The following is a 24,800-nucleotide window of genomic DNA, read 5'->3' as shown; positions in this document are numbered from 1 at the left end:
CCGAAGGAAAGAGAAAAACCGAGTTGCTGCTCAGAGAAGTCGCAAGAAGCAGATTCAAAAGGCTGACAAACTCCATGAGGTGAGACCGTGGTTGGGGAGTAGCCAGCCTTGGCCCTCGCACTGTGGTAGTGGTGGTGATAGATCACATCCTGGTCACCATCAATTCAGCAACACACATTTAATTCTGCTGGGCCTACGGGGCTGCACCAGTGTTCCTTCAGCCCCAAGTCCTGAGTCTTTGCTTACTGGCATCTTGTTTTCTCCCTATCCACTGGTTCTTCTCACTCTCAATTTCTTTTATTATAAAACAAAACAAAACCAAACCTCCTCTTGATTCTAATTCCCTTTCAAGCTATTGCTCCATTTCTTTCCTTCCCATACTTCCCTACTTCTTAAACAGAGTAGCTTATACATGCTGTCTCCATGTCCTCGGTTCCTGTTTAGTCCCCAACTGTCTGTGATTTAGTTTCTGCCCCCCACTTGTACTCATGCACACTCACACACTCACATTTTCAAATACTCTCTCTCACACCCACACATTCACACATACACACACACCTACACGTGCACACTTGCACACACATTCTCATACACATACACACACACATGCACACACTACCTACAGAAGCTGCCCCACTGAGACCATAGTGCCCCCCACTGCCAGATCCAGGGCCTCTTTTTACTGATCTCATCATCCCTGACCTCAGTGGGACATTTTACATCACTGACCACACCCCTTTCTTGACACCTTCCCCCCTTTAGCTTCTAAAATACCACTTTTCCTAGTTCCCCATCCCTCTTACCACTCTTTCCTCAGTTTCTGTTAGCTTTTCTACCTCTGTTTTCTTAAATGTTGATGTTGACCAGGGTTTCAGACTCTGCCCTTTTTTCTTCTCACCCTGGAAGAATTAACTGTTCTCCTGCTGCTGGTGACTTAGGTGTGTATCTCCAGGCAGACCCTCTTACCAGGACCCTAGACCGCAGATCTCCAGCATCTGCTTGGGTGTCTCCAAATGGGTCTGCTGCAGGCTCCTCAGATGCAGCCTGTTCAGGACAGAATGTTTGTTTATTCCAGGAATTTCTCTTCTCACTGTCTTCACATCATAGTCAGTGGAGCTAACCGTCTTTCTAATAACCCAACTCTGAAACCTGGGATTTATCTTAGACTCTTCTCTTTTCCTTGACCCCTGTGCATAATCCCATATACTCCCACAGCCAGGACATGGGAACTGTTCCACATCAGGAATTGGCCTTGAAAGCATCCAAGGATTTATCCAAGGATTTGATGACAATTCCATGCTCTTCTCTTTGCGCTGGGTTGATGTGAATAAAGATTTCAGTTTAGCTCTCTCCTGCCTTGCTTTCTTGCCAGAGATTGTCTCAGCAGCCCTGGGGGTGAAGTGGGAAGGGAGGTTGACAGCACAGGAGACTCTGGGATGTTATGGGGGGTGGGTGAGGAGAATCTCTGCAAACTCAATGACCAGGGATCATATTCAGAATGCACACACTCCAAGGAGAGGTGACCCACTGATAGAAATTCTCAGTGTTGTAAGTTACAAATGTCAGATTCTCTCCTGAGAGTAGAAAGGTTGGGCCCTAGAAAGTGGAGACAATTGTTACAGCAATTTTTGTTTCACAGTCATTCCAAGGGCTGATCCCTTCTCGCTGCTTAAATCTACCCTGACTTTATGTGGCATAGAAACTCCCAGGGTTTGGTTGGGAGGCTTTCTCCAGACTAGGGTCAGGAGAAGGTCCTTCCCAGCCTTTATTTGTGCTGTAAAATTCCTACTGAAGAGCTGTGGCACCCTTTGCCTCTTTTCTTCCTTCCTGCCTGCTCCCGCAGCAATCGTAGTTCTAGCTTCGTGTTACCAAATAACTCCTGGAAGAGACCTGTAGCTCACCGTTCATGCAGACCCCATAGTCAGACCTCACGTGCCAGCTGGACAGCCAGGGCCTTCCTCTCAGGAAGCTTCCAGTTGTAGCCACTTGCACTATTGTTGAAAAACACTAGAGGACACTCAGCTGTAAAGTTCCAAGTGATTATGTTTATGGGTGATTATGTTTATGGAGCAAGGTTGAGTAGATCCATTCTAGGAGTATTAATTAAGCATTACTGTGGGCAAGGCGTTGTCATTGGGTCACAAAGAGACAAGTAAGATCTCATTCCTGTCCTTAAGAAGCATAGAGTTTCCTAAGGAAGCTATATTAATCTCCTATTGCTGCTACAACGAATTGCAACAAATTTGGTGGCTTAAAACAACACAAATTTATCATCTTATAGTTTTGAAGGTCAAGAGTCTGAAATGGGTCTTACTGGGTTAAAATCAAGGTGTTGGCAGGGCTGCATTCCTGCTAGCCTTTCCCAGCTTCTAGAGGCTTCCCACATTCTCTGGCCCCTGGTCTCCTTTCCATCTTCAAAACCAGAAATGGCAGGTTGGTCTTTCTCAGTCAGCATCACCCTGACACTGCTTCCTTCTTCAAATCTCTTCCTCTGATTCTCCTGCCTCCCTCTTATAAGGACCCTTGTAATAACATTGGGCTGACCTAGATAATCCAGGATAATATCTCCGTCTCAAGATCCTTAATTTACTCACATCTGTAAAGTCCCTTTTGGGATTTAAGATAACACGTTCACAGGTTCTGGAGATTAGGATGTGAACATCTTTGGGGGTGGGGTGGGGGGCATTATTCTGCATACCAGAAGGTAACATACATCTTTGCCACAGTGTCATAAAAGATGCCTGGATGAAGCATTGGGTCTCCCTTAGTTTCTGTCATTGTTGGATTTGAAAACCAAGTGACCCAGGTGCCTGGGAAACTTAGGGGTGGCCCCACATTTACTCACACCTGATCCCTCTTAGAACTGTGGCGAAGGGGGCTCCCAAAGGCTGCGTCTCATTACGAGTTATGCCAGCTGCCCCTGCCAGAGATGGGGCTGATCGATTATCTGAAAACCAGTCCCTCCATGGAAGAGCCAGAGGAAGGGGCCAGGATCGTGGGCCACCTTAGCAAGGCTGTTTTGTTGAGAAACACAGTGCTGAGGAGGCCAGGACAGCGGCTCCAACTATATATGGATTTCAGAGCTCAGTCCCCTAGATGTACACACGTGTCATTGGTCAAAAGAAGTGTGTGGGAATGGGGGGTTGACTGAGGAAAATGGGAACATACCATACCTTCTACAGAGCAAGGGGATCATCCTCTCTGGGCTGAAGGGCACCATGTGGGTAAACTTCCCTGTTTATTCCCAGCTTCCTTCCAGGGAGGGCGTCTTAGTTACAAGGACTTCTATTCTATGTGGCCAGCCATCTAGTGGTAGGACATGAATGACACTAGAAACCAAAAGGGAATATTTATATTATGTGTAAGAATAACCTCCAGATTCCTGTCGACTCTATTTGAGATTTCTCAGTCAATGAAGCTTTATCTTGCTTCATTTCTCTTCCCCCTTTTGGTCAAGACAGCATTCTCAGTCTCATGATGCCAAGAGAGGCTCATCCCTGGGAGCTCCATCCCTCGTAACCAGGGAGACTTATACCCCGGGAGTCATGTCCCTCCTAGACGGGAGAAAAAACTTTACTTCTTTTTATAACTGAATAGTATTCCATTAAATAGATATACAACATTTTGTTTATCCATTCATCTATTGATGGGCACTTAGGATGCTCCCACCTTTTGTGATGAACATTGGTGTACAAATACCTGCCCAAGTCCCTGCTTTCATTTCTTTTAGATATATATAAGTAGGAGTGGAATGGCTGAGTCATATGGAAATTCTATGTTTAAGTCTCTGAGGAACTACCAAACTGTCTTTCACAGTGGCTGCACCATACTACATTCCACCAATAATGTATGAGGGTTCCTATTTCTCCCCATCCTCACCAACACTTGTTATTTTCAGTTTGTTTTTTTTTTAATTAAGAGCCAACTGATTGGTGTGAAGAGGTATCTCATTGTAGTTTTAATTTACATTTCTCTATTGGCTAATGATGTTGAGCATCTTTTCATATACCTGTTGGCCATTTGAATATCTTCTTCAGAGAAATATCTATTCAAATCCTTTGCCCATTTTTAATTGGGTTGTTAGTACTTTTGTTGTTGATTTTTAGGAGTTCTTTATATATTCTGGATATTAAATTCTTATTACATGTATGGTTTTTAACTATTTTCTCCCGTTCTATAGTTTGTCTTTACTTTCTTGATAATGTCCTTTGGCAAAAGTTTTTTATTTTGATGAAATGCATTTTTTTTCTATTTTTTCTTTTGTTTCTTGTGCTTTTCACATAAAATCTAAAAATACATTGTCTACTACAAGTAACTGAATATATTTCCCTATGTTATAAGAGTTTTATAGTATTAGCTCTATATTAGGTTGTTAATCCATTTGAATTAATTTTTGTGTATGGGATTGACGATTTTTTAAACTTTGAATAAAAATGTACATTAGGGGTGGTGGTATCTGGTTTACAAAAGTAGTGAAGAATAATTTTACAGTGCTCTGATGAGTTAAGTCAGAGCACCCAGCCCCCTGTGGGTCATGGCAGAAAACAGCTCTGGTCTTCTGGGGCTGCCAGCCACCTCCAGTACAGGAAAAGTGAGAGTTGAACACAGTGCATGGACACCTCCTCAAGGCTGGGATGAGCCAAACCCAGTGAGACACATCAAAATCGACAACCCATGATTGCCTGCTACTCCCTGGAGAGTATAATGTAATATTTAACATATTACATTGTTAAACATTTCAAAGTAACTCAAGTTCTATACTTAACCTTTCTTGAATACCATGAAGGGGAATATTTCAAGCAACAATTACTTAAAATATTTGCTTTTCTCTCCTGCCCACCTCGCTCAGATACCCAAGTGTTCTTGTGTCTCTCTCACCTCCACCTCCCTGAAAACCCTCCTCTAGCTCCAGCTCCTGTGAGTCTCATGGCCCCTCTCTCCTCTCCCAGTTCTCCATCACCAAAGCCACAGGATTGGTCCATCAAGGAGGAACTCCTTGGAGGGCAGGACAGGGGAAAAACCTGAGCAAGCCAGAGGGGGATAGGGGCTGAGATCACTCTTGGGGTTGAAGTTTTCCCTCCAGGGTAGTGGCTGTTGAAAGTTGGACTGTAGTGAGGAGAAGCAGTTCCCAGCATGCATCTGCTTACCCATTGTTCACTGTGGGCTTTCAAACCATCCCTTCCATGCACTTAGGCCTCGCATGGGGATTTCAGTCCCTACTTGTCTCTGAATGTTAAGCCCGTGCCCGAGTCCACATTCACATGTGGGGACCAAAGTGGACAGTGAGGGTCTCCAAGACAAGCTGAAAAGTGGCCCAGAAGCAGGTCAGACTGGTTCAAACCAGGCACCCAGAGGTGTAAGACTGAGAAAGAACCCTTAGTCAGAAAATGAAGGTAGCGATGCCATCCTACAGAGCCCCAAATGTCACAAACTGACAAGTCACTTGGGCAATAGGGATGTGGTATGTGTTGCCATGGTTTTTTCAGATATTGCATGTTCTAAGAGAATGCTTCATGCCAGTACCCACTTGGTTTAGAAACTGATTATGACACTAATTGGTACAGCCCTTGCTGGTGACACAAATTCTCTGCTGGGAAGTTTATCAGCTTAAAGCTTGGGAATAGATTTCTTGAACTCTTACAGCCCCTTGCTGCTGGTAACCAGCACAGGAAATTTGGGCCAGGGCCCCGTGAATTGAAAGCAGAATTGCTGTCACTGCATGAGAGTTGCAGTTGACCTTGAAATCAGGGATGTGATCTTAAGTGTATGTGACCTTGCAGAAGTCATGGTACCTCTCAGAGCTTCAGTTTTCTTACTTGTGAAATGGGTCCGTGTGGCTCTGTGTCCTCCTGATGGCTTTCTCCTACCCTTCTTTTTCTTCCCATCTTAGTTATCATCTCTGGTCCCTGGTATCCACATTGGCTCCCTGGTATCCACATTGGCTTCTTTGCTAGTCCCTGATTCTTTTCTCTGCCTGAGAGGCACCCTGTACCCTGAACACCCTGAGATACTCTCCTGTTCTCCTGTCAGGCCCTCTTTCATGCTCAGACCAGGGTTTTTCAGCCAGCGCACTACTGACATTTGGGGCTGGGTGACTCTGTGTTGCGGGGAGCTGCCTTGGGCACGGTAGGATGTTTAGCAGCATCCCTGACCTCTGTCCACCGCATGCAGTAGTATCTGGTTCCCCCAGTTGTGACAACCGAAAAAATGTCTCCAGACATTGCCACACGTCTCCTGGGAGGCCCAAATTGTCCTGACTGAGAACCACCACCCTACACAGCTTAATTTCTGAGACAGTGCTGGGATTTGCAGTGATTTCACCTCCCTTAATTTTTAGATCTCTGCTCTGAAACTGTTTCCCGGCAAATACCCGATGAAGGCAGCACAGTCACCTCAAACCCTCCTGGGGCAAATGATTTGAATCTCAGCAAGATTTGAGCTAACCTGATCATCTCTCCAGAAATAACAAAGGGTTTGATGTTTTTTGCATATTTTTAGTTTATGCTAAGCCCAGGTCATTTCTGCTAAACGTGAAGTGGGTTTTATTCTTTCTCCTCTGTTCCCATTTGGAGTTTTCTGGCCCCCTCTGAAACTCCTCCCAGCTCCTCTTTTTATTTTTGAAGCACTGGTTTCACCTGAAGAAAAGTTTAACTTCTTCTCTCCTTTCTATTCCCTCAGTTTGACAAAAGTCCCTCAGCAGATCTATGAGTAAAACTTACCCCAGAAGAGAAAGCCCTTCAGGAGGTGGCAGGTGGCTTGGGATGCCAGCCCTGAAGCCTTTTTGAGCTGGGCTGTGAGGAGAGTGATGGAACCTCAGAAAGGCGTCAGGCAGCGGCACTCCTCATGCCTTCCCAAGACAAGGCCCAAAAGGTCAGAGCGTCTCGCCACAGGATTCAGTAAATAAAGAAAGGAGTTTGGAATATTCTGCCCACAGGAAACTTCCTGTTCTTTGGAAACTAATTGAAATGTTAGCTCATTGACATCGTTCAAATCTACTCTCCATTTCTCTTGAAGGTGAAGAGCATCTCCAGTTGCAGGGTGCTGTGAGCGTGAGTGTGTGTGCATGTGTGTTCAGAGCCGCAGCCAGCATTCAGGTTTCCCACAGTGCCTCAACCCCCCACCCCCATCAGGACCCTCCCCTTGCCCACGGAGGGCTTTGCTGCTGGGTTTGTAGATTGATTCTGACTCCAGGACTGGAACTTGTCAGAAGCCAGAGGAGAGCATGAGGGGCTGGGGGTGGTAGGCTCTGAGGAGGCCTGAGGGCAGATGGGGTAGTGCACTAGTGAGGACAGCCAAACTCCGACCCAGGACAGCCTATGGGGAGAAGGTGTGAGACCTGCTGCTTTGGATTGAAGAGGGTTCCAGGCCATGCTGGAGCCTGCCTGGGAAGGGCAGGAGGCAAAGGAATGGCACAAGTGGCCTCTGCATGCAGCCACTCTGGGTCCCTCAGTTCTGAAAGGGAAGAATGTGCCTAGAGGGGGAGGGAAGGAGATGAGAAGAGATAGACAGTAGGAAGCCTGAGGAGTCACAGAGTACTTAGATGCTGGCACTGTGGCCCACTGGGCAGGGGTACAGGAGAGGGTGGCAGAGGACTGAGGCGCTATACATTTCTGGTCTCTGGGGAGAGACATTTTTAACATGAGACTGAATATGATACATGACTGAATAGAACATGTAATAAAAGATGTGGTTCCGATAGGTGCTGTAATCAGGAAGGCTTCCTGGAGGTGGTGAGCTTGAAAAAAGAAGGAAGACAGTTGAGGAGAACAGCACTAGCAAAGGATGGAGTAGGGAATTTATATGTGTCTTCAGGGGCTTTTTCTGACTTTTCTGTGATATTTTTTAAAGATTAGTAATAAGAGAGAAGGTGCGTCGGGTAGTACATCCAGGAAATGCATGGTGTACATGGGGCAACACTGCCTAACCATATGAGACAACCTAGAAATGAATGAAAACAGCATTTCAGCAAGATTCAAATAAGGTTATCATCCTAGAGAAGGTTTCTCTTGGCATGCCACGGGGCTCTGTTAGTGGCCCTGTTTTGCAGAACTAATTGATGATTTTGAATGAAGAAAAGGAAGACCTGCTTATCAACTGCATACATGGTTTAAAGCTTTGGGTTATCACTAATCCATGGGATGACACAATTGAGACTAAAAAAAGATTTTGCTAGGCTGGAATATACCCAAACTAACAGGTGAAATTCTATGGAGACAAATGTCAAGTCCTACCCTTATGCTCTGAAACATCAGTCATCCAAGTACAGACTGAGAAGCAGCAGATGCAGATGAAGCTTGCACTCCAAGCTCAGGGAGAAGCACCAGCCGTGAGTGGCTGCAGACTTGGGTCCAGGCCAGAGGAGGCACCACCACACATCTGTCCTCAGCATGGTCAGGCTGTCCCTAGAATCATGCACTGTGTTTTGGGAATGGCATTTCTTCTGAGATTCTGGCAATTCGGAGTGTGTGTCAGGGATGATCTCCAGCAGAGCAGAGGGACTGGGAGTCTTGTCACCCAAGGAACATGGAGATCCTGAGAGTGCTGAGCACAGGAAATAGATTACCTAGGGGAAGTGGTGAGGGGCCATCTTCCAACAGGTTCCATAAGGTAGAACCAAGCTCAATAGGTGTGTTTGAAGGAGAGATTCTGGATCATTATAAAGAGGAGTTTTCTAATAGAGCAGTTCAGAAATGGCGAGGGCTTTCTTTTGAAGGAGGGAGTGCCCACACAAGCTGGCTAGAAGTCCAAGCTAGAATTAAATAAGGTTTCTACATGGTGTTGAGTCCGACTAAGGGGTCTCTGTGATCCCCTCCACTTCCAAGCCTTTGTAACCTCTGATACAGTGGAAACTTCACAGTTGAGTGCTGGAGCAAAGCCAAGGCAGGGAGTGTTTTATTACTTTATTCATGGAGTCAATGAACATTTATTATGTTCCAGTCACTGTTCCAGGTGCTGGGGATATAGCAGGGAACCTGACACAGCTCTTCAGAAAGCAGAGCAGCAGTTGGGGGGTGGGGATTGACTGCAAAGGGGCAGGAGGGAACTTTTGGGAGCGAGGGAAATATTCCGTGACTTGCTCAACATGGAGGTATGCAGCTGTCAAAACTCACTGAATTCTACTCTTAAAACAGATGCATTATCTTTTATGTAAATTATATCTCAATAAACATGAACCTTGCATTCCAGTGGGAGGAGAGAAACATTAAGCAAATAAACAAACAAATATGAATGGTGGAGAACGGAATGGTGAAGGATAAAGCTTTTGTGGAAGGGAAGTGGATGGGGTTAGAACCATCAGGAGGGCAGAGGAAGGGACTATGGTTTCAGAAACGATTTTGCCTGTTCGTCTTCCCAGGAATATGAGTGCCTGGAGCAGGAAAACACGGTGCTGCGGAGAGAGATCGGGAAGCTGACGGATGAGCTGCGGCACCTGAGTGAGGCACTGAAGGAGCACGAGAAGATGTGCCCGCTGTCGGAAATAAAGTGGTACCTGTAAGGGAATAAACGCTCTCTCGGTTCTGGAGGAGAAAAGAATTTATTTACGATCTTGCAAGATGGGGCGTCCAGCCAAACACGCGGAAGGCTGGCGCGCCAGAGGAAGAGAATGGCGATGTTTAAATCTCCTACTCCTAATTCGCAAGTCCCTCCCCTGTTTCCCCATTGACTGGGTACTACAGAGGTTACAGCCTATCCGAGAACACTAACTAATTCATCTTTTGAGATTTTAATTTGTACAGCCAATCCCAGAGAGCCAACTAGCTCATTATTGAGATTTTGAACTGATTAGCCAATGCCCCCCCCCCAAATTTTTATTTTTTTGCTGTGAGTTCCCGCCTCTGATACTACCTCATGTCTCTTTACATCAGGCAGATTCTCTCTTCTCTTTGTCTGGGGCTTGTTTAAACTGGTTTTGCCTCCATTTCCCTTATTCCATGCTGTCTCTATGTGAAAACGAAACTTATTCCTTTCTTACAGATTCCCTCCTCTTTTTTTTTTAAACACTTTTAGTTTTCACATTTTAGATTCTCAAATTTGCTAAGGGCTTTTTTTACATTCCTCATCATAGGGATCTTTCTTATTTTTGATTCTAGTGGTTTTGATGGCTTTTTGAACTAGCCTTTGAGCACACGGGATTATGTAGCACCCAGCTGTTACAAACATTTTGGCTGGAATGATAAGGAAAATTAAAATAGATGTTGCAATTCCTTTCCATTTCTCGAACCAATTTTCCAACCATTCTATGAGTGGGTTGTTAATGCTAGAATTCTTTTCTAGTTTCTGAAATAAGGCTGTTAAGCCTTGTAGGGCTTTGGTGATAGTTCCATTAGGTGCAGTATTATTGGGGATGAATGTGCGACAATTTCCCCCAACTATAGCACAGATGCCTCCTTTTTCAGCTAGCATTATGTCTAGGGCCATTCTGTTCTCCCATGCCATTCGGCTAGTGGCATCTAACTGTTCTGCTATTTTTTTTAATGACATTCCTGGTATAGTTGATAAATTTTAGCTGATGATTGACATTTTTATTGATGGTGACCCACCAGAATAAGGATGATTTAAATTCTGCAGCTAATTGATTTCTAGCTTTAAACTCATTAGGAACTTTCTGGGGAACCCCTATACTATCTACAAACATTTTTTTATTGAAGGAACTAGATACACTTTGTACATTTTTCTTTTCTACTTTGCCTTGGGTTGGTACTTTATTACTTTCAAATGCCAGGGTAAATGAGATAGCCAATTGAACCAGAGCACAGGTTCCTCCCCACCTTTCAGGTAGTGTTGGCCAGAGGATGCCCTTCCCACAGTACCACCAGAGGTCTGCTCGGGATATAGTTAGGCTGGAGAAGTTGCCAGTACTATCCTTGCTCACATTCCACACCTGTGTACACAAAGCCATGGTACCAAGATTCTGGAGCCCTTCTTCCCATCTGGAGAGACAGGCAGAGTGGTTTCCGGGACCAAGGTGAGACGCTGGTATGGCTTTGACACTTCCCTCCTGGACTGGAGGGAAAAGGGAGGACAACGTACTACAACTTTCACCAGGAGTAGCATTTTGAAAGAGGAGTGTTATACATTTAAACTCCCTTTCATGCTTTTCCATCCCCAAGGGGAAGGGCATAATCTGAACAGTGGGTTGTTTGGTTGCACAAGCAAACAGTTACTGCTGTTTAGACTCTGGGTGGTATGTTTGCCCCATTCTACCCAGGCATTTGTATTTCCATAACCTGTCTCTATTTATGTGGTTTGCTTTAAGTCTTTGGCCTTAAGTATTCTAATGACCTTGGGGTCAATTTGTACTGGAGAGTTAAATTCCAGCCAAGTTTCCCTTAATGGTTTTTCCTCCAACCTGGGTTAAGACCCATCCCTCATACTGTGTGGTCCACCAAGCAGTGTTCTAAGGATAACAGGGGTTAGGTGTCTCATAAGTTATATTCTCAAATGTTCGCCCCCCAACAATCTTGCTTTCTATTTGAACAGTCTGCTTACATAAATGCTTATATTCCTCTCTCAGTTGTTGCTGACGTTTTAGATTTTTACAGCTCATTACTTGACAAACATCAAATTGTACAGTTTGAGACTTTAAGCCTTTGACTATACTTATAACCAGCTTAGCAGAACCTGTTACTCCTTGAATATAGAACATTATGATCAGCATAAGCAATTTCATCATTAAGCTATACACAGAGCACAATGCAAACATAGGGTTTAATCCAGCCCTTTCTCCCTTCTAATATGTTCCTTTAACTGTTGCCTATTTAAAGTGATCCTTAGGGGATCTGAGGTAGGAGTCACTTTCCAGGATTCAGGTTGAGTTGCTGGATACTTATCGTCTGGTTCAGGCACCGGTCCCTTCACTCGTGTGTAATGAGTCCAGCCTCTTTCTGCTGTTCGGACTGCCGTCTTAGTTGTCAGCAAGACTTGATAGGGTCCTTCCCAGATCGGTTGAAGTTTGGATTCTTTCCACGACTGGATCAGAACCCAGCTGCCAGGCTGATGTCAATGGGCAGCAAATTCAAGAGGCAGGGTCTGAGCCAGCAGTCCACGGTGCCTGAGAGATGATAAAGTAGAAGACAAGGCCAGTATATAATTCTTAAGAAAAAGATCTTTTGTGTCTAGGGAGGGGAGCTCTCCAGTCCTCCTGGGGAAAGGCAAACCAAAAACCAAAGGCCTACACCTTGTAATTGCCTAAGTACCAAATTACACATGGCTTGCACCCCTCTAATGACTCCCCTAGTGTAAAACTGCTAATACCTGCTTTAGGTACAGACACTCCTGAAGTCATGTGCATGAAGAGCAGCAAGAACTTACCAACATTTTAGGCTAGAACAATTAGACTAAAGGACAACAATAATTTACAATAACCTAAGATTAATGAACACAAAAAGGCTTACCACTCTTAAATGCTAAATTAAAATTCAGTTTTTAGTACACCTAGTTTAGTGATGCTTGAATATACGTGATTCACATATATGCATACCTTGAACATACACACAAGTTTTGCTGTTAGATGAGTAAAAACCCACTCTCCAGGGAGAGGAGGACAAGCCTTGGTGTGTAGTATTTGACAATATATGTGGTGTCTTTATTCCTATTAGACTTAATGTTAAGATAGCAACCTGGCATTACCAAATGGAGACCTGGGAAGAGATATGAACCATTCACTGTTCTAAGTTTGTTTAATTCAGCTTTAGTGAACCTTAAACCCTTTTATAGGAACATTTACTTGCACTTTGAGTATGGACCTTTTGCTTTTGCCCAAAATATATCAGAAAAATTATTCTGCTTTTTACAAGAATACACAGTCTCATATATCTGGAATACAGACACATATAACTTATATACAACTCATAACCATACGAAACAGACATACATTCCCATTTACAAGCATGTATAGCCAATACACTACTGTTACACATACATAGAAAACTTTTACACAGTTTTTCTCACCTTTTTTTTTTTTTCATTTTTCACACTATTGTGAAACTGCACACAATTGCCCAGCTTTAGAGTACACACAAACTAGTATACGCTATAAAGACACAAAGAAATAGCTTCAGTTTACTATAGATGAGTACACAGGAAATTTTTGCCAAGCTTTAAATTACACACTGACAAACTTTCACAGTTTGAAAGACTCCTACGTAATTGTATTACATGCTTTTATTACATACAAATACAACTATCCCACATTCCTGTGTAAACATACAACTTAAACTCCCATTAGATTCATGAAGTTTTAACTCTCAGAATGCATCCAAATACAGTCCTAAAAAATGTGCATATAACTTTCTATATACCCTGATACACACATTAAGGGACTTTAAATGTAGCTTCCACATGCCTTAGACTTAATTACACAGCACACTAAAATATGTAAATGTATTTATTAATACCTGTTTAGCCCCACATAAGTATATGAATAGAGAATCACACAAACCCCATGCTACAAATTTCCTTCCTCCTCTTTTTTTTTTTTTTAAACTGCTCCAATTACTTCTCTATCTCACTTTTGTCTGTTTCCTCCCTGGCTTGTTGATTCTCTGAATATTTCCTCTAATGGCTTATTCAGCCATTCATCGATTTTTGGATCTTCTCTGAATATTAAGCTAAAATTCCTTTATATAACTGACCTTTTAAAGTCTGAGTTATTAACAGAATGACATTGTATTCTTGGGGCTTGAGGGAGTGGGAGTCCAACCCTTTTTAGAGGCTTTTGTGGCAGCCCTTTTCTTTTCAAAGTCTGGGGTGATGTTGGGGAGATTACCTTTTTGGCCCCACCCTTCTTAAACATCGGGGTGCCACCCAGACTCTGCCTCTTCGGGGTAAAGGCTCTACCTTCTCTGAACAGTGGGGTGGCAGCCAGGCTTTTCACATTCCCCTGGGAATGTGCTCCACCCTCTGGGTCCTGAGGCGGCAAAACTTTTCTAGAGCATTGAGGCGGAAGGCCCACCCTCAACCCCCAGGGCAAACTCACCCTTTTCATGCATGTGGGCCACTCCACTCTCCCAGCCTGAGACCACTTGACTTCAGACCTCAACTTTCATCGTTCTTTGGGGATATGGGTACAGCCAATTTTATTTTAGGTGGATGCAGTCTCTCTCTTTCTCTCATAGCCGCCCTCTTTCCCATTTCCCTTTCTTCTCCCAAGAAAGGGATATTTACATAAACCAGAGTTTAAGAATCAAGTTAATTGTTATTCAGCTAGCCTTGCTAGGCTTTTTATTAATGATTCTTACCTTTCTTTCTTTAAGAGCCTTTAGAAACAGAAACTTTTGGAAATCTCTCCATTTTTTTTTTTTTTTCTTAACTTTTGGTGGGTTGTAATTACTGGAGCAGTCAGCATTAACTGGCTCTCCAATTGCCTGGGGGCATAGACTGCTTCCACCAAAACCCCAGGCTTTAATGGTTCCCGCCCCAGTGGGGGAGGGGAAACCATAAGGTGGGGGAATGCTTATCCCAGGTTTTAGTTTCTTTTTTCCCTGCAGCCACCACATGGCACAGTTCAATTCTGCCTTGGAAAAAGGTTTATTTTTATTAACATGACACACGAGGTCAGCACAAAGCCAACTCTTATCTGCCTTATATTTTGGCCAGAATATATTTGGCAGCAAAATGACTTTTTCTTTTTTTTTTGTCTAAACATAACAATAATATTTGATCATTTTCTTTTACCCTTTCCCTTGGTCCAATTACTTTTAGCCCAATGTTTTAACATGTTTCCCAATGGATTATTTAGAGGAATGTTCCCCGGGGACCCTAAAGGTACCCCCTTCCCTTTATTCTCAGCCAGCTGACTGCCTCTATTCCCCATTCTGAGTCTTGCCTGAGCATCTTTCCCTTAGGATCAGCTCTAGGCTCATCAGAATGTCCCCATTCTGAGTCTTGTTTGGGCATCTTTCCCTCAGGATCAGCCCTAGACTCTCAGAATGCTTTAACCACCAAGGTAATATAATATTTCTTTCCTTACCTTGGTCCGTGCACGGAGTTGCCTGGTTAACCAGAGGCAGGCCTTTTCATTTCCCCCTTTTCTCATCCACAACCGGCAGATCCAAGCATCTGGTCTCGGGCCCTTTAGCTGCCGGAGATGGGCCCCCAATGGCGGAGTCCGAGACCGCTCAATCAGCGGGGCGCGCCTTCCCTTTGTCCACCTCGGGGGTCCCCCTCCGAAGCTTTGGATCCCGGACGAGCCCCCAAGTTGTCGGAAATAAAGTGGTACCTGTAAGGGAATAAACGCTCTCTCGGTTCTGGAGGAGAAAAGAATTTATTTACGATCTTGCAAGATGGGGCGTCCAGCCAAACACGCGGAAGGCTGGCGCGCCAGAGGAAGAGAATGGCGATGTTTAAATCTCCTACTCCTAATTCGCAAGTCCCTCCCCTGTTTCCCCATTGACTGGGTACTACAGAGGTTACAGCCTATCCGAGAACACTAACTAATTCATCTTTTGAGATTTTAATTTGTACAGCCAATCCCAGAGAGCCAACTAGCTCATTATTGAGATTTTGAACTGATTAGCCAATGCCCCCCCCCCAAATTTTTATTTTTTTGCTGTGAGTTCCCGCCTCTGATACTACCTCATGTCTCTTTACATCAGGCAGATTCTCTCTTCTCTTTGTCTGGGGCTTGTTTAAACTGGTTTTGCCTCCATTTCCCTTATTCCATGCTGTCTCTATGTGAAAACGAAACTTATTCCTTTCTTACACCGCTGCCGCTCTGCCCCATCAACTTCGTGTCTGTGCCTCGGCCAGACCCGGTGGCCGGATGCCTGCCCCGGTGAAGCCCAAGGACCCTCCTCCTGTGCGGAGCGAGGAGCCTTGCTCTTTCCACCCCTGGGCCGAGGGCTCTCTCTGTGCGTGTGTGCACAGGGCGATCTGCTGCGGGGAGCCCCGGGTCCCCCGCAGGTGCCCGCCGTGGAGTCCTCGAGGGAATCCAGGCAAGAGGCCACCCTCAGGAGCCACTTCTCGTCCACTTTGGCAGCTAGTAGGTTCTGCTGTTACGCAGAATCATTTCCTCCAGAATTTGGATAATAAAGTTTGTGGGGTTTTTTGTTTGTCCTTTCTACAAGTTCTTGGAATTGAGAGACACGATGTACTTTCTCTTCCCGACGAGGTCCGCTTCTGTCTCCTCAGGTTGTTTGGTAGCTCTTGGGACTTTGCTTTCATGTCCCCGTTCATCCCCCCTCCCACCCCCCCACAGCCATATCCATGGTGGACCGAGAGGCACCTTTGGGGGCTGTGGAGCAAAGGGCAATAGGACTTCCCTGCTACTCCTATGCTTTGAGAAGTCAGACCCAGCGGGGTCACAGAGGGGTGTGCTGGGCAGGAAGCATGCTTGTCTTCTGCTTTGTGGGGCTCTGTCTCCATCAGCTCTCACGTTCATGCTGGACTGTCACCAGGACGTTTTCTACTCCAGGCCGTTTTTCTGCACTGTACACTCCAGTCTGCCTTCCCAATCCATCAGTAGGTATAGGATCAGAAAACAGATTTCTTTTTATAATAGCCTGAGTCATGGTTGAGTGGGGGAAATCTGCCCCCTTATTTAAACAAACAGATATTTGGGTAGATGAGGAAACGAGCAATTTCCTTTCAAAAGACTCTCCTACTCTATATTCTTTTGGGAAAAGCAGAACCAGGCCAAATTGAAGTTGGCCACAGAGAGGAAAGCAAATTGGGGCAGCACTTCCCACCCCCCTCCAACTGTCTTCCCTGGAACAAGAGGGGGTTGTGGAGGGTGGGGTCATTTCATTACAAAAGGAACAGGAAATGAGAACAGAAAGGAAGACACTTTGTTGCAAATGTAGATGGTGAAAAGAAGGGAAAAGAAAAGGAAGGAAGGAAGAAAAGAAGGGAGGGAGGGAGGAAGGAAGGAAGGAAGGAAAAGAAAAAAATAGACTGCAGCCCCTCCCAGGGGCGATGGACTTGCTGACTTCGTATAAATATTATTATGGGCTACTTCCCACAAGTCCCCCCTTTCCTGGGGAGGGGGTCCCCCTTCCTATTGGAGGTCTGCCCAATCTCTAACTTGTGCAGGCTGAAGGTTGCAAATTTCCCCTTAATTAGAGGCATTGTAAGGGTTTTGTGAGGCTGGTGTTAGATAATGGCTGATGTCTGCTGGGAGAACCAGACCAGAGCTTCCTGAATGCAGCTGTTTCAGGGGAGAATGGCAATTTTTAGTGCAAGAGACCTTAAAACCATCCAGTCTGATCTCTTCACTTTATAGGTGACAGGGTTCAGACAGAGGACAGGACTTGCTCCCTGTCACCTGTGAGTGAGTGGCAGAACCAGAACGAGACCCCAGGTGGGTCTGATTCCCTCCAGATCCACTGTTAAGCATAGAATCAGCTGAAGCCACACCACAAGGAGGTGATTGGGGCAGGGTCCTGCTCAGCTGGTGTCCAAATGTGGCTTATCCTTCTGTCAGCACCTCACAAGGCTGGCCAGGACTGCCTCGTGTAGGTGATCAGCCAGTCTGTGAAGGGCAGACGGAGAGCCAGGGTCCCAGGGGATTATGTGGCCTGGAGTGTAAACATGTGAAAATGTGTACCTTGTACACACAGGCATGTTGCTGCTGAGATCTTTCAACTCTAGCACTTCTTAGCCCTACAGAGAGCACTTTACCCTCTGCCTGGGTCTCAACCTGATCCTGCAGTACTTCCACGTTCTCCTGGCTTGCTGACACCTCTAGCTGACCTGGCTTCTAAAATCAAAACTGCCCTATCTGCTGACCTGCCCTGACCCCTACTGCCACTGCTGGTTCTGCTGGCTGCTTCCCCAGTTCACTGCTGACCCTCGGGTATCCAAACCTGTGGGCTCCATTGACCTGATTCCTTTAAGTTTTGTTCAGCCTGACTTCAGTCCTCGGGCTCCACATACATAATTCAGGGACCAAGCACCTTCCATTTAGTGCTTCTGTGTCCCCAAGGTCTGCTTTGGCTGGCAGACTAGGGAGGAGAGAGCCCATGTAAAATGGGAGTGGGAGTTGGATTATGGCCAGTCATCATTTTTTTTCTGCTCACATTCCATTGGCCAGAAGTCAGTCATATGGTTGCACCAGCTGCCAGGAAGGTCAGGAAATGAAGTTTAGCCATTTGCCCAGGGGAGAAAGATCTGTGAGAAATAAATTAAGTTTAGCTTTCACACAGGGTGGGGGCAGCTCCGGGGGATGGCAGAGAGTGAAGAAGCCAAGCTGTAATCAGTGGCCTGTCCTCCTGTTTATCTGCCCACTATCCTTGCAAGGTAGAGGCTAGGGGGTAGAGGTCCCTAAAATAGCTTCATAAGTTGTTACCCAAGTAGCTCAGACTGGCTCTGCAGTTGAAGAACAAAGGAAAGAGGGGTGGAGACTGGTTTCAAATGTTTCAAGTTCACCCAGGAGACTTTTTTCAAATGTTTCCAATTTGTACCGGGCTACATGTTTCAAATTTCCCCTGGGCTAGTTAGGCTTGTCAAGTACAATGTAACCTCTGCAGTATCCAGCCACAGGAGAAACAGGAGGGACTTGCAGTCTAGGCATAGGGAGTAGATACTGCTGGGTCTATTGTTTGGTGTGCCAAGCCCCCACATTTTGGTTGTGTGCCAGTTCTTGCAAGATCGTGAATAAATTATTTTCTTCTTCACAATCGGGTGAGTGTTTATTCCTTTTTTAGGTATAGTGCTGTTTCTCACAGACCTGGGTTTGGTGAGTATCATGTGGTCAGTCTGTGCCACATGAAGATCTAGTTTTTGCTCCCACCACCTCACTGAAATTCCCTGCTGGAGGTCATCAGAAAGCTCTAGTTGGTAAATTTAATTGGCATGGCTCAGGCTTTACCTTCCCTTACTTCCAAACAGCAGATGGCACTAGCTCCTGCATTTCTTCCTCCTCCTCCTCTGCTCTCTCTACCTGCTGCTTCTCAGGATAAAGGGTGCTGCTTCTTGAATTTTCAGTTACCATCTATCACCATGCTAACTCCTACATCTGTATCCAGCACCCCCCTCTCCCCCTCGGGCAGACCTGTATAACCTGCTGCACATTAGGTGTCTCTGAGAGGATGTCTCACAAGTGCCGCCAGCTCACATGTTCAAAGCTGAGCTCAAGATCTCATCTCCCCTTCACACCTGCTTCTCAATTCTGTCTTTACCTATTTAATAATAGGCTCCACCATCCACCTCATCAGAAACCAAGGGTGTCATATTCGATTCCTCTGAGTCCCTAAGCTAACCCACCAAGTCCTGTCAATTGTGTCTCTTAAATATCCCCCATATCCAGACACTTGGCTCTGATATGCCAGTTACTTTATCAGCTATTCAGAATTTTATTCAAATGAGTTGCTGACTGCAGGGGCCTGGAGACCTGGCTTCCTCCTAAACTGTATATTCCTTGAGGTTGAGCTGGAATTTAGAGAGGGTCAGGACTTCCTCTTCTTTTGATATCAAAGCAGTAAATCTGGAGACAGGGAACCAAAACTGGGGTACCCCAGGATGGAGGGTCTTGGTGCTGGGGGCCGAGTCCTCTCTGAGATAACTGGAGGTGTGACATTTTTCAATGAGACTTCTGCAAACCAAATATTCACTGAGCTTGGCTGCTAAGAATCTCCTTACCAGGTCTGCTGTCTCAGCTCTCCAACTTCTACTCTGAAAAAAAAGTGAAAATTCTGTATAAACCTGAGAATCTACTATTGCAAGGGAAGTAGAAAGTTGCTTGGGTTTGAACTTGCTTGGGCATATTTACACTGCTGTTAGGTGCCAGGCCTTCACAGGCATCTGGGTTAAAAGTCTCACAGCAAGAAATAAGAATGTTCTCATATTGTCTGAAGTGATGAATGCATAACTATGTGATTTGTATGGTGTGTGAATAAAACAGTTTAAAAAATTAAAAGAATTAAAAAAAAAGTCTCAGAACAGCTGGGGAGAAGGGAGATGGGCTGAGGAAGGCCCCCTCAGCATAGAAAGTGTTTGAGATGGAGGCAGCCTTGCTTCACACCAACACAACCATGCCACTTCCTGTCCGCAATCCTGCCTGCTGCACCAGCCCAACCCTGAAGCCTTGGGGTTTCCATCACTGAATCAGGCTCCGATTTTGGCCCCAACCCTTGGTAAGAATGATGACTCTAACGGATAGGAAAGCAAGAGACCCAAAAGCCCCTCTCCTTCCCATCAACGCCAGGGTCTCTGCCGCCAGGGTGTACTTACTGGCACGGGGCTGTGGGCCCCACCCAGCAAGAGCTGGAAGAAAGGGGTGGTCCCAGCTCTCACTGATGCCTCTTCCCTCCTGTGATAGCCAGAAGTCCTGGCAGGGTCAACCGTGCCACAGCAAGAAGGTTTGTAACAGAGAGCCAGGGAGCAATAAGAAAGAAGGAAGAAAGGAGAGGGAGGAAGAAAGAAAGAGCATGATGGAGATCCCTGAGCTCTGAACCTAAACCATCCCAGCTCCTAAGAAAGTTGTGTTGAATCCCCAGGAGGGGATGCTGTTGGAAGCCTAGCTGATAATGCCGCATTATTTGAGGTGTGACAGTGGGACTGGCCACGGACAGATCTCTGGAAACTGCCTTATGACTGGAATCAAGAGAACTTTCCTGGACTGCCCACTTGGAAATTGACAACCGTGATGACATTGTTCGACTCTACTGATTTGGGACAAAAGATATTAATGTGGTCACCACTGCCTCCATGGACATTGTCACCATTAGCATGACTGTTTTATTCTATTATATAAGCCCTGTAGTGTCAGGGGACTAAATTTATATGGTTATAAAAAGGAGATTTTACTTTGGAATACCACATACACACACAAACACCAGAAGTGTGTGCTTGACAGATACCGGTGTGCTTGGTGTGGTGTGCTTGAAAAAACTTATACCTTAAGTCTGGGGCTGTGATGAGGGCAGATGCTGCCCCTTGAGACTGCTTTCCTGCCCTTTTGGGTGTTCTAGCATGACCTTTTCCGGTAAGATGTTCTTAAGAAGATCAGAAATGTCGCAGATAAGACCAAAGGCCACTGGTCCAGAATTCTGACCACAGCCCTGAGGGAAAGTGGAGGGAGAGTCCAGGTCTGCATTCTAATCACACCATCCTGAAAGGCCAGAGAGGTACTTGGAACTTCCCTGATTTCCCTTAATAACCTGCTACGTATCTATCAATCAATTAATCAAAACTCTCCCTGAGTTGGTTCAAGTTTTTAGTCACTTTTTGCAGGGTATAAGATCCTGTTCTGTTCTGAACTTGCCTCAGGCTGTGTCCGAATCTCAAGGGTGACATATTCTTGGACAGTGGGGTCGCCATTGCCTGGAAGCCTGGAAAGCAGGAACAATTTCCAACACCCCCAGCTTCCGTGGAGCTTCTTCTCAACCTCTCCCCTAGATCAGTGGCAAGGGAAAAAGTACCTTCCAAAATGACACAAACCCAGAGAAGGTTCCATTCACCAGATAGTGCTTTTCAAAACTGAGAAAGAAAGTTTGAGAAACAGCAGTAGTGGCCAATGTCCTAAGGTTAAAGAATTGAAAGAACAAATGAAGGCACCTCACAGCAGTTCTTTAACTGTTCCAGCTACTCTTTTTACTAGTTAAATATTGTTCAAACCATTGGTGGTTACACACCCATTGTGTGTGGGAGCAGGACTAGCAAGGGAAAGACATTCCCTTACACCTTGAAAGGATGTGCAACTTCTGAGATCTCACCTCCAGACCAGTCTCCTTCCTAGCAGAGGAAATCTAATGATTTTCTCTATCTGATTGAAACAGCGGACACCACTACCTCGATTGCAAGCAGCTAGAGGGCAGGGAACTAGTTTTCTTCATCTATACATCCCTGGTTGTGTAACCCAGTATCTGGTTTGAGAACTAAATAGAATCTGTTTGAATTACCTACTTAATGAATGTCTACTCCCTCCCAAATCTTCATCACAATTAAGCCCTCACCCTCACTCCTGCCCCCACCCTCAATCACTTAATGTTAATCTATTTTTGATGTGAGTTTCTCATTGTTTCCTCCATTTAATAGCATGGACCTAACCTACTTCCTTTGTTCCTCTAATTCTTCATCTAGGTCCATATGCCTGTAGATTAGGAATTCCCATAAATCAGCAGTGAATCTAAATCTTTTTGCAGCATCAACCAAATGCATAATAAAGGCCTTTTAACAATAGGCTGCATCAGTTGTCTTCGATTTTATTTAAATGTTATAAATATTATGTTTTTATTTGTTCTACAATTGTTACTATATAAGTCCTTAATATTTGCTTAGGATTATTGAATTTATCGTATGTTTATAAATTAGTGCCCAAACAGGTACACAGAGGCGTTGGATACACAAATCTTTAGTGACTCTGTCCTAGAGAAGGAAATTTAAGAGTTGGTGCTGTAGGGAGAAGTTCAACAGGAGAACCGGGCATCTTCTAGAGGACTTGCCTCAGGTCATCACGTTATAGTCCTTAGTGTCTGAGCTATTTTACAACTCTGTAAGTTGTAGCTGATTGATAAAAATAATTCTTATTTATAGACATGCAAATTATGTCCGGTCCATAGATTGGCCAATTTACTTTCCTACCCCACCCCTCAGAGAAAACAGCTTGCCTCTATTTGCACATTCATTTCACTATTCTGAATCTATAAATGTCTGTTCTTCGAATTCTCTTCTGAACTGATTGTAACTGCCTGGTTCCTTCATTGATTGATGATCTCTAATGAATAAAATTTTAACACCTGTTCATCTGATATCTGAATAAGTGTCATGATTTGACCTTTTTTTTTTTTTTTTTGAAAATTATTTTTAAACAGTGTCAGATGATCCTAGTGTTGTTGGAAAACATTTGCCCCTTGTGGACACACGACTGACATCTCCAAGGAGCAGCAGTTTCCCTGGGGCCATCAAGTCTGCTTTGCTGTGTTATCCTGATACTGGCTGTTCCTCCCCTTCATTTTTCCTCTGACTCCTAAGCATCCTTTAGATTGCAGGGGAATGTCACTATCTCCAGAATCCTTCCTTGATTCTGTGCAGTCATCGTGTACTTTCCACGACTGTATCCGAGTCATGCCTCCCATTTTGTTGTTACTGCTTATTTAAATAAGCAAATAAACCAATGAATGGATCCTAATGTGAAAGATTCCACAGCATCTTTTATTCATCTATTCTGCTGTCTGACTTCAGTGAGCAAACTTCTTGCGCCTAAATGAAATCTTTGTGGAAACAATTCTCTTTCTTCTTTTTCAGTAGACACATTACCTTCTTCCTTTACTCTGTATTTATAGATGCTTGGAGACCCCTACTAACACCTGTTCCACCTTCTCTTTTTCTTATTTTTCCCCTTGTCTTTTTCCCTCTTCTAGCCTCTTCAGTAAATGATAGAGCCCACAAAACTAATTACATATAACCTGAACCTGGATAAGCACCTGAAGGCTTTGAAGGCAGCCAGATACAACACATTTCCCTTCTGGCCATTCTCCCAGCAGCCCTGGACACTTCCAAAACACAACAAAGGAGCAAGCAGTTCCCTGAGGTCAACCTGCGGTTGACCCTGAAGACGACATGACCCTAAAGCCAGCATGCACACATCATCCCACCTCTAAAATAAAGTGATGACTTGCACTTCTCTGATTCATCTGACCCCCTGTAGAAAGCTAGAAAAGTAAAAGCACAAGAGATGCTTGGGAGCCCAGATCAGACTGATAGTAAACGTTTCAGAAATATCTGGACCCTCTTTCAAACCCGGATTTCAGAAAGGTTCTGTGGTTCATTTCCATTTCACCACAGGGACAGGCAAATGTGGTTCATGGTCACTGAAGGTTCTTGACCTTCCAGCTTATTTGTGAGACAATATGGAATCCTGTGTCTTTAAGAATTAAAACCATCTAGAAACAGAATTTGATACCCTGTAGGAGACGGGAGACTTCTCTTTTGCTGTCCAAGCTTCATCTTTGGTTATCAGGGACTAAGTGGGGGGGGGGGCACCAGGGCTTAGAGATGCAGCAACTCAGGTCAGTGAGGCAGCAGCTCTCTGGAGATGAATACATTTTTTTCTTTTTTATTGTACCTCACCACAAGGAAAAGGCATTCAAGAAAGCCCCTGATCAACTCTGCACATCCCTTGTGTTTGCTGGAAGAGAGGGGTACCAGGTTTCATCCCTGGTGCTGGTGGTCCCAGGACGTTCATGTGTTGCCCCTCATCCAGCGCATGCAAAGCCTGCTGCTCTCCCCACTGGCTGTGGTGGGTGTGCTGAGCAGCGAGCACAGTGCCGAGCCCAGGCTGCGCTGGGTGAGAGCAGGATGACTTACAGCCCAGCCGTGGGGCCCTAAGCCAGAAGACTTCAGAGTCACGTGGTCCAACCGATTCATTTACAGCTTATTTAGCTGAGATCCAAGATGCCGGCCAACTGCCTCTCAGACGATGGTGAGCAGCAGGTGGGGCCTGCCAAGAGTCCAAGGATCTTGACTTCCTGTGCTGTGGTTTCGCAGCCATTCCACAGAGCTACCAGGACACTGCCTTACATCGGCTGTGCTCTGCATGTGGTTGTGCTGGTTTATCTCCACTTGCCCCCTAAGTGCACACATCCGTCTGTTCTTCTCTGCCTTGCTGTCTGTCCAGGAGGCTGGCCCCAACCTACGGCCTCCCTGAGTTCTCCCGATGGCTGGTTTCCAATTGGCGGCAGCTAACGGGAGGCACCCGGAGGAGACTGGAGGCTGAAAGGAGAGGGAGGCCGGTTGTGGTGTTGCTTGCCTGTCTCTCCCTCAGTTCCCTCTTGCCTTGGCTCTGGTAGTGACGTCATCCCAGTGACTACATCCCTCCGTGATTATTGCTTCTTCTGGAGCTACCACCGGGTTCCTGGAAT

The sequence above is a fragment of the Choloepus didactylus genome, chromosome 2 (genome assembly GCF_015220235.1).
Source record: "Choloepus didactylus isolate mChoDid1 chromosome 2, mChoDid1.pri, whole genome shotgun sequence".
Taxonomy (NCBI): Eukaryota; Metazoa; Chordata; class Mammalia; order Pilosa; family Megalonychidae; genus Choloepus; species Choloepus didactylus.
Note: the sequence above shows the minus strand (reverse complement) of the source record.